Below are 10,989 nucleotides of genomic sequence, written 5' to 3'. Positions count from 1 at the left end.
GGTTTGATTCAGTGACTGAAGTAATCGGGATGGGTGTATCAGAGACAGTGCGATTGGCACAGGACAGAGCAGAGTTTAGGGCTGTTGTACACAGGGTTGCTATGAGTCGCAAGCGACTCGATGGCACATAACAACAACAACAACAACAACAATGTGAGATGGAGTTTCAAAATTCTAGCCTCCAAGGAGAAACTTGGTTTCACTCTAAGAGAGACCTATTTGGTTTCTTGGTGGCCCATGTTATGTTCCTGACTCTTCTCCAGAACCACAACTCAAAGGCGTTGATTCTTCTTCCGTTATCCTTAGTCATTGTCTAGCTCTCTGACGCATAGCAAGTAATCGCAAAGACCATGGCCTGGGTTAGGCACACCTTGGTGTCTAAATTGACATAGTTGCTTTTCAGTGCTCTGGAGAGGTCCCTGACAGCAGGCTTTCTCAGTACAATTCATCTTTGATTTCCTGACTGCTAGGGCCAAGAGTATTGCTTGTGGACCCGAGCTGTAATTGTTAACAACCTCAGTCTCTTCTCCATATATCATGATGCTGTCAATTGGCCAGTGGTGAGACTCTTTGTCTTCTTGATGTTGAGCTTCAATCTGTACTGAAGACTGCAGTCCTTGATATTCTGCAGCAAGTACTTCAGATCCTCCTCAGTTTCAGCAAGCAACGTTGTGTCATCTGCATAACATAGGTTGTTGATGAGTATTCCTCCAATCCTGATATCACATTCCTCCTTACAAAGCCAAGCTTTCCAAATGATCTGTTCTGCTTATAGATTGAAAAGGTAAGGAGATAGGATGCATCCCTGGCACACTCTTTTTCTGATTTTGAAACACGCAATGTTTCCTTGCTCTGTTCTGAGGATTGTTTTCTGGTTCAAGTATAGGTTTCTCATAAGCACAATCACAATCAAGTGTTCTGGGATTCCCATTTTCCTCAAGGTTAGCCACAATTTGTTGTGATCCACACAGTCAAATGCCTTTAAATAATCAATGACACACAGGTAGCCATTCCTCTGGTACTCTTTGCTTTCTTGCAAGATCCATCTGACACTGTCAATAATGTCTCTAATCCCACGACCTCTTCTAAACCCAGTCTGGATTTTTGGTAGTTCTCTGTCAATGTATCATTCTTGTCTTTTCTGGATCATCTTCAGCAGGATTTTGCTAACGTGACATATTAGTGATATTATTTGATAATTTCCACGCTCTGTTGCTTCACCTTTTTAAGGAATGGGAATAAATACAGATCTCTTCCCATCAGTTGGCCAGATAGTTGTCTTCAAGATTTCTTGGCACAACCTGGTGAGCACATCCAGGGTTGCATTTGTTTATAGAAATATTTCAATTGGTATTCCATCAATTCCTGGGGCTTTATTTTTTTGCCAAGTCCTTCAGAACAGCCTAAACTTTCTCTTTCATCACCATTGTCTTTTGATCATATGTAGTTTCTTGAAATTTTTCTGTGTCAGCCAATTCTTTTTGGTACAGTGACTTTGGATACTCCTTCTATCTGCTTTTCATGCTTCTTGAATCATTAACTATCTGGCCATAGCATCCTTAACATTGCAACTTGTGGCTTGGATTTGTTCTTTAGTTCCTTCAGCTTAAGAAATGCCAAGTGAGTTCTGCCCTTTTGATTTTCTGACTCCAGCTCCTTACACATTTTATTAATATATTTTGACTTGTCTTCACGAGCTGCCCTTTGAAATCTTCTATTCAGCTCCTTAACTTCTTGATTTCTTCTCTTTGCTTTGGCTTCTTGGCACTCTAGTGCAGTATTCAGAGTATTTTCTGACATCCATTTTGGTCTTTTCTTCCTCCTTCTGTGTAATAACCTTTTGTGTTCTTCATGAACAATATTCTTGATCTTCCCACAGCTCATCTGGTCTTTGTTAATTAGTTTTCAAGACCTCAGACCTATTTCTAAGTTTGTTTTTAAATTCAGGGGGGATAGACTCAGTAAATTTTGATCCCTGTGGATATGATTTGACCTTCTTTAGCTTTAATTTGAATGTGCAATCTGGTCTGTTCCTGAATCAGCAACTGGCCTAGTTTTAACTGCTGATATTTAACTTCTTCAACAATTCCTTCCACAAATGTAATCAATCTGATTCCTGCACATCCCATCAGGTGAAATCCATGTGTATAGCCTGTGTTTATGTTTCTTATAAAAGGTATTTGTAATCAATAAATCAATTGTGCAGAATTCTATCCTATCACCAGTCTCATTTCTGTCACCAAGTCCATGTTTTCTGACTATTGATCCTTCTGCCTGGTTCCCAACTTTCACATTCCAGTCACCCATTATTATGAATGCATCTTGGTTACATGTTCCAATGATTTATGACTGCAACAGTTGGTAGAATTAATCTATTTCCTCCTCTTTGGCTCTGGTTGTTGGTGCATACATTTGAATGATAGTGGTATTAACAGGTCTTTTGTATGCATATGGATATTATCCTGTCACTCACAATATTGTGTTTCAAAATGGATCTAGAAATGGCCTTTCCCCCCCTTTTTTCTTTTTTTTTCCAAAATTCTGATTTATTTACAAAGTTTGAATACATTGTTTTTCACAAAAGATCCTTCCCATCCCCTTCACCCCACTCACCCATTGAATTGTGCAACCCTATGATTAACACCCTATCCCCACACCTATTCTCACCCCTCTGTTTCCACCCTCCCCTGCCCCTTGGATCTTCATACTCATTCTACAATAATGGTTTTATATGTATTTATCCTTGTGGGACTGAATTAGTTCACTCAGCATAATGCTCTCCTGTTGCTTTTGAGTTAAGTAATAATTTACAAAACAATTGCTCCTGCATGCTACGTAGCATTCCATTGTATGAATATACCACAACTTGTCAATCCATTCATTTGTGGTTGAATATCTGAGGTGTTTCCATGTTCTTGCCATGGTGAATAATGCTGCTATGAACATTGTGTACATGATTCTGTTTGAGCCTTAGTTCTCATTTTCTTGGAGTATATTCCAAGCAATAGTATAGCTAGATCCTATGGAATTTCTATGTTCAACTTTTTGAGGAAGCACCAAAATGCCTTCCAGAGTGGTTGTATTATTTTACAGTTTCACCAACAATATAATCTCACCAACAATGTAAAAGAGCTCCAATCTCACCACATCCTCTCCATCATTTATTGCTTGCTGTCATGTTAAACTTTGCCACTACTACTGGAGTAAGATGGTATCTCATTGTGGTTTTGATTTACATCTCTCCTATTGCCAGTGATTTGAAGCATTTCTTCATACATCTGCTGGTGATTTGAATATCTTCTGTGGAAATTCTTTTCATGTCTTTTGCCCATTTTGTAATTGGGTTATCAGTCTTTTTCTTGTGTAGACCCAGGAGTATTCTATAAATCTTTTTCTTGTGGAGGCCCAGGAGTATTCTATAAATTTTCATTATGAGTCTCTTTCTGAGATGGTATTGCCAAATGTTTGTTCATAGTCAGTAGGTTTTCTTTTCACCCTGCTGGAAAAAGTTTTTGATGAGCAAAGGGATTTAATTTTCAGAAGGTCCCACTCATTAATTTTATCCTCTTCATATTGTATATTTCTGCCTGTATTTGGCAGTCCCCTTTTAATGTATTCTAGGGCTTCTAATTTTGATTTCACTTTGTCTCTTATGAACTTTATGGGTTTGAGCTTTACTCCCGAGTCTCTTATTCATCTTGAGATGATTTCTGTGTATGGTGTAAGATGTGGATCCTGTTTCAGTTTTCTGCAGGTAGTAGTCCAGTTTTTCCAGCACTATTTGTTTGAAGTTTGCCATTTCCTCATTTTATAGGCTTTATTTCCTTGTTGAATATCAGTTGACCATAGATAGCTGGGTCTATTTCTATTTCTGGGCTTTCAATTCTGTCCACTCATCTATGTGTCTATCATTGTACCAGTACCATGCTGGTTTTGTTACTACTGCTGTGTAGTAGATTTTGAGGTTAGAAACAGCCTTTTAAACTATGAAAGTGACCCTATATTTTCTCACCTTTTCATCTTCTTTATAATAGATCATATGATCATCTGATCCAAAATGTCCCATGCCAATCCATCTCATTTCGTCATTACCTAATATATCAAATATTAATGTGTTCCATTTCTTTCTTCATAATGTGTAGTTTTCCTATATTCATGCTTCTTACATTCCATGTTCCAATCATTTGTTTCTGCTTACAGCTATTCCTCCTCTTTTGTGTTCTAAACTTGAGCGATAAGCCTCAGTTGCCATATCTGTTAGTCTACTCTAAGTGTGTTCTACTGTAGTAAGACCATAGCTTGAATTAGGTGCAACTTAGTCTTTAAATTGATATTCCCAATGAAACATGTCTTTTGATCTTTACTGCTATTCAATGGATGTTGATTGTGTATCTAAATAAAACAAAATTGTTGGCAAGTTCAAGAATTTTTTCATCTATCTTGATTTTGCCTATGGACTTAGTGGTGAGTATTTTTTGTTTACTTGATGTTGAGATGCAAAAAGATGATTTCAATCCATACTGAAATCTTTGATCTTCAGCAAGCATTTTTGGCTCTGACTGCTTACAACAAGCAAAGTTGTGTCATTTGCTTAATGCAGGTTTTTGATGCATATTCTTCAGGTTCTGATACACATTTCCCCCCCAATAAAGCTTAGCTTACTATTATCTGATTCAAAGTGGTCAATAACAGTCCATTACAGATCATTAATGCTCAAGGTACCAATTTTTATGCCTTTATTTCCATTTTGGCACCTTCTAATTTTCCTAGATTCATACTTTGTGCATTCCATGTCCCACTTCGTAATTGATGACTGCCACTCATTTTGAGTTCTTCCACCTTAGCAGATGAAGCTTATTTGATTAATGAAAGCTTTATTCCATCTGAGTTATTAAAGCACATTCTCCTTTGGTGAGACAGCTCTTCCTCAATTTTATCTTGAATGACTTCCAACCTGGGGAGTTCATCCCCTGGCACAATACTGGACAATGCCCCACCGCTTATCATTACATTTTCAAAATCTCATTATTTGAGTATTGGATGGACAGCTTCCTAGGCTGCCTTAATATGGAAGATCTGCTGAAACTTGTCAATTACAAACGACCTTACTGGCTTTTGGAATACTATAGCATAGCTCCCATCATCCTAGCAATATGCAGATCACCACACAGTATGTCAAATTGACAGATGAGTGGTGGAACTGAAGGACACATAATATAATGTACAAAAGGCAAATGAGCTGACAAGATGTATCTAATATTATGTATCTAATATGATTATCTTTTCGTAGGTAAGTTCTTTTCTTCTTGTTGCTCTTTGTAGGTAATGTCAAATTGACTTTGACCCATAAAGACCCTATAAAAACAGCTTGGAGCCATGCCCTATCCTACACCTCCTCGTGATCTCAAATATGCTCGATGTCCATTGTTACAGTCACTATTTTAATCTATTTCATCGATGAACTTCTCTTTTTCTCTGACCCTCTATGTTTCTCAACAAGGTATCTTTTCCAAGGGACTGGTAGTCTAGTGAAATTTTAGAATGAAATGAAATGAAAAATTTCTATGCTAGTTAAAAGACATAAATTAATAAATAGAAATCTGTCAATTGCATCTCTGAGATTTTAAATACATGTTCAGATGTACAAATAACCTGTTTTAGATATTTACTGATCCAAAAGCTTGACTTACTTGATGCATTCATAATGCAGTTCAGATAAAGAACATGAAGCTACGGCAGTATACAGAGGTTGGCAAAATCTCTCCACAAAAATGAAATCCACCCAAATAAACATTGGAGAATTTAAAAACAAACAAACACCCCCTCATTTTTGGTCTTTGGAAATTGACTCAAAGTAGATAATAATTTGGGAAGACTCTATTCTTGAAGAGATTTTTAGAGCTTTAGATAGGAAGTGTGAGTCTGTGGTCTTTTCATTAGCTTGACTTCAAATCTAACTTCTCTGAATTTGCCTTCTAGATAGAGTCACAGAAATGACTGTTTATATCTAGAATTGGCCATGAACACCAGAAACTTTGCTGCCAGACTTTGTCTACTTGGGAACATGAGAGAGCGCACGCGAATGCGCGAGAGAGCACTCTCAACAATTATAATTGAAAATTGAATTATTCTCTTCAGTAATTGATTGATTGAAGGATAGAGGAACTGCCAGGAAGAATTTGAGAAGATTTGACCACATTTATGTAGAAACTCCACTCAGTAATAGTAGAATACATATTCTTATCAAGTAAGTATATATGGAATAATATCCAGGATAGAACATACTGCTAAGCTGTAAAACAGATTCAGTAAACCTACATTTAAATTTATACTGATTGAAATCATGCCAAGTATATTCTCTGACTATAGCATGTTTAAATGAAATTTTTTTTAAATCAACAAGAGAAAGGAATTCAGGTAAGTTTTTACAAAATGGACCATGATTCAAAAAAGAAATCACAAGTAAGAACATAATTATCTCAAAATTCATGAGATGTAGCTGTAGCAGTACTGACAAAGCATTTTATACATTTAATCGGGATATTAGGAGAAAGAAGATTGTAGTAAGAGAAATGCAAATCTAATCAAAAGTAAACAGAATGAAGTAAACATCAGAAAAAAACACTGAAAACAATGAAGCCTCAAGAAGAAACAATAGGACAAAATTTAGTACAATTAAAAATTTGTTCTTTGAAATGATTAACAAAACTTGTAATCAATAGTTTAAAAACTAAGAAGATATAATAATGAAAGGGGAGGACAGCATTAAAGATCTTTTGAGAATTAACAGTGATTGCAAGAAAATTTAATGAGCAATTTAATGTTTTAAAATATACACATTCAATGGGAAAGAATTGACTAAAGCGAAACTATGAAATAAAAACAGATCTGCGAAAGACAAAGGAAATGGAATAGCATTTCAAAATAAAAATACCGATATTATACCAGTTCCTTCATACACTAAAAGGGAACATTCTTCTTTGGTAAAATCAATATAATAACTGCAACCAAACCAAATAGAGACATCACAAGAATACTGCAGACCAATATTCTTCATAAACAAGTGTAATTATTATTAATAACATATTATTAAATTAGATCTAACACTGAAATATTGGTTTACTGTCAGCAAATAAATTAGTATAGTATATTGCTACACTTTGACCAGGAAGCAGTCTACAGAACAGAGCAGGGAAACACTGCATAATTCAAAATCAGTATAGGAGTATGTCAAGGATGCATCTTGTCTCTGTATCTTTTCAATCTATATGCAGAACAAATCATTCAGAAAGCAGGGTTCAATATGGATTGAAGCTCAACATCAAGAAGACAAAGTTTATCACTACTAGGCCAATTGACAGCACTATGGTAAATGGAGAAGAAATTGAGGTTGTTAATAATTACAACTTGCTCGACTCCACAACCAATGCTTTTAACACCATCAGTCAGGAAATCGAAAGACAAATTGCATTTGGAAAATCTACTGTAAGGGACCTCTCTAGAGTACCGAAAAACAAAGATGTTAGTCTGGAGACTAAGGTGCATCTAATCCAGGCTATGGTCTTTGCAATTATTTGCTATTATCGGAGAGCTGGACAGTGACTACGGATGACAGAAGAAGAATTGATGCCTTCGAATTTTGCTGGAGAAGAGTCTTGAGCATAACATGGACTGCCAAGAAAACAAATAGGTCTGTTTTAGAGAGGGTGAAGTTTCTCCTTATAGTCTAGGATTTTGAAACTCTATCTCACGTATTTTGGGCACGTGGCCAGAAGAGATCAGTCTTTTTTTTTTTTTTAGGTAAAATAGCTATTTATTCAGCCTTGTCATCCATGCCAAAATTTTTTGTGCATAAACCATTATCATTGTCACACCTTCTGTAACAAGCTTTAACTGTACACCAAATCGTATTTCATGTTACCTGGATATATAAAAATGTAAAGTGAAAATGATTTATCAATTCCTTTTAACACTACCAGTAAACAATTCAGCAAGAGACAGGAGGCACAAAGTCTTAGTAAAATATGACAGAGGAAGAGTTATATATGTTATTAATATACAAAGACAACAAACTTTTACAACATTGCATTTACTAAGATTCTGGCAATTGCTTTATGCAACAAAACACAGCATACCAGGCTTGCAATTCAACTTGTTTATGGTAAATCTCACCTTCAATATGAAGCTGTTTTTAAAAAACAAACCAAAACCCTGCTTCTTACATGCGACATTTCTTACCAAGTATGCCATTAAACACAGAAATGAACTGAAGATAGCAAATCTAGGAGTTAAAAAATCTAATCATTGCAGCCTAAACAAAAATCCATATGAAAGTAAAAGAACTATCACTGGTAACATAACTGGTGAAATTAGGATCTTTTAACTATTAAGTTCAAAAAGTACCAGTGTCTATTTGAAATGATTTCTCTCAAAAGCCAAAGCATGGTCAAAATCAATTCAAGTGACATAACACATTCTAATGCTAAAAAATACTTAGTATTATTAAAATGGAGGTTAATTCTAGAGCTTTTGGGGCTTTCTTCTTTTTAAAACTATTCTTACTGTCTGATTCCGTTTCTGACATGGAGCTTTCTGAAGATTTATGTGAACGGGTCTTCTTTTTCTTTCTCCTTTTTCCTTGTGTTTTTTATCCTCATCTTCAGAATCCGAAGAACTGCTGGAAGAATCAGAGCTTGATGAAGAAGAAGATGAATACCTACCAGATTTCTTCTTTTCCTTTTTCTTTCTCTGTCTTTTTTTGGATGAGCTTTCATTTCCACTTAATAGTTTCTCTCTGTGTTTTTCTAGTTCTTTCTTCCAGTTCTCATTCATTTTTCCTTCAAATTCAGTCAATGCCTCGGAGCCCTTCTTTTTCTTTTCTAGTTGTTCTTTCATTTCTTCCTAGGTGGGTCTTGGTCGATTCAGATAATCTTGTATCGTTGGTCCTGAAGACTGAATTGGAGCCCTTGATCTGGCCGTTGCTGTTGGGTTCATATAGGCCACCCGCTTCCCCATGGTGCCAGAGGGCTTAAGGAGTGCACTTAGGACACGTCGAGAGAAATCACGCCGGAGAGGCGGCCAAAGCGGACCGGCCAAGGCTTCTTGTGAGCAGAGATCAGTCTTTTGAGAAGGACATTATGCTTGGAAGGGTGGAGGGACAGACAGCCCAGGAGAGGAAGACCCGGATGAGATGGATTGATACAGTAACTGGGGTAATGGGGGTTGGTGTGTCGGTATTAGTGAGACTGGCTCAGGACAGGGCAGGGTTCCGAGGAACTGTACATAGGATGTATATGGGTCGCAGGTGACTTGACGGCATATGACAACAACCACCACCACCACCACCACCTTGATAACAGCAAATAAATTAGTGTAATATATTGATAAAAAGATATAAAGTAAATGATAATTTCAGCATTTTCAACCAAGTGAAAGATTACTACTACTGATACACAGCATAAACAAATGAATCCCAAATACCTGTGCTAAACAAAAGGAGTTAGACAGAGAAGACTGCATATTGTACAACTCCATGTGTCTGAAATTTACAGAAACAGAGATAGAAAGAAGATCAGCATTTGTTTAGAGATCAGTATGGGACAGATATTGAGATCTCTTAGACACAATGATTTTTTGGATTACTTGATGTGTTCAAAAGCTGTATTCCAGAGATCATTACACTATTACAAAAAATTTAAAAAACTCATCACACTGTATTCTTACTATACATACATAGCTATGACAGTCTTAGGGTAAAGAGCTGTGTTACCATCCCAAAGGTACCACCAGCAGTTCTGTGGGAGACAAATGGGCAACCTCCTCCCTTGTGATTTACAGCCTCTGAAAACCCACCAATTGGAGGGCCAAGTAGGAGTCAGTTGTGTTTTGATAGCAGCGAGATAGTGAGAGTTTGTTACTCTCATCATGAGTGAATATTATGAAGTATTTTAGGAGCTCTGGTAGCCTAGTGGTAAGAAACTGCACTGCAATCTCGAAGGCACTAGGTTCAAATCCACCAGCTGCTCCTCTGGAGAAGGATGGGCAATCTCCTCCTGTGTTATTAAGTGCTTCTGAAAACTCCCTGGAGGGTCCAGCTATGGGTCAGTTCAGACTTGAAAGCACACAGCAACAATAAAAACCACGAGTGAATTTTATAAGTTTTAAAAGATGAATACAAATTTTCTAATGCTCAGGAGATTTATCAGGCCCCACTTCATCATATTCTTAAATTCCAGTACTTGAGTTATAGTAACGCAATAATTCTACTTTCACTCAAATGTAAGTACTAATATTATTATTTTGGTTGTTTCATGCTGTGATTGAAAGCCACACAAAAAAAAAAATCACAGCATTCTTCCAGTGCGTTTCTCTTCTTCCTGCCTGCCTAACCCTTTCTGCCTTCTGAACTTTGTCCTTGGGCTGCCCTTTTGAGTATTTTTTGTTTGTTTCTTATTAATGAATTTCTTTTTTATTTCAGTGTAAGTTTACAGATCATATTGGTTTTTCATAAAATACACAATAAGGAGCTGATTAGATATTTTTCATTAGTTACTTTAATCATTCAATGGTAATTAATTTCTAAACCAAAACCTCTATGAATAATTGTACAAAAGTAAATGCTTTTGTAATGAATTTGTAAGTAGAAATATTTTTTATATTGAAGCAACAAAATAATTTTATATAGACTTTTTATAAAATTGTTATAAAATATTTTGTTGATAGCTTTTCATGACTACATTTTCCTTTTCAGGAAAAATAGAATGAAATTCTATTTATTATAATTATTTTCACTTTTCTTTTTTTAAAATTGGTTTTCATGCAATCATTTGCATATACTTTGGTTTATAACGTTAATTAAAATTGGTTACTGCCATTTATCACAAATTTTACATTTCTGAAATAAGATCCTTGCAACAACAACAAAAAAACCAACTTGATAATAAAAATTAGCCTCTGGAAATGAGTATTAGAACTTATTTTCTCTAACAA

The 10,989-nt window shown here is 36.0% G+C and overlaps 1 pseudogene; it reads right to left on the bottom strand.

The window, feature by feature from the left end:
* The window catches only part of LOC102862874, a 30,268-nt pseudogene extending 21,253 nt beyond the window's left edge, over nt 1–9,015 (bottom strand).
* Nucleotides 9,016–10,989: the final 1,974 nt, after the last annotated feature.

This window comes from Elephantulus edwardii, unplaced genomic scaffold (assembly GCF_000299155.1).
Source record: "Elephantulus edwardii isolate Elephantulus edwardi_28Jun2011 unplaced genomic scaffold, EleEdw1.0 scaffold00008, whole genome shotgun sequence".
Lineage (NCBI taxonomy): Eukaryota > Metazoa > Chordata > Mammalia > Macroscelidea > Macroscelididae > Elephantulus > Elephantulus edwardii.
The sequence above is the reverse complement of the archived record's forward strand: the minus strand, read 5'-3'. Positions and strand labels throughout refer to the sequence as shown.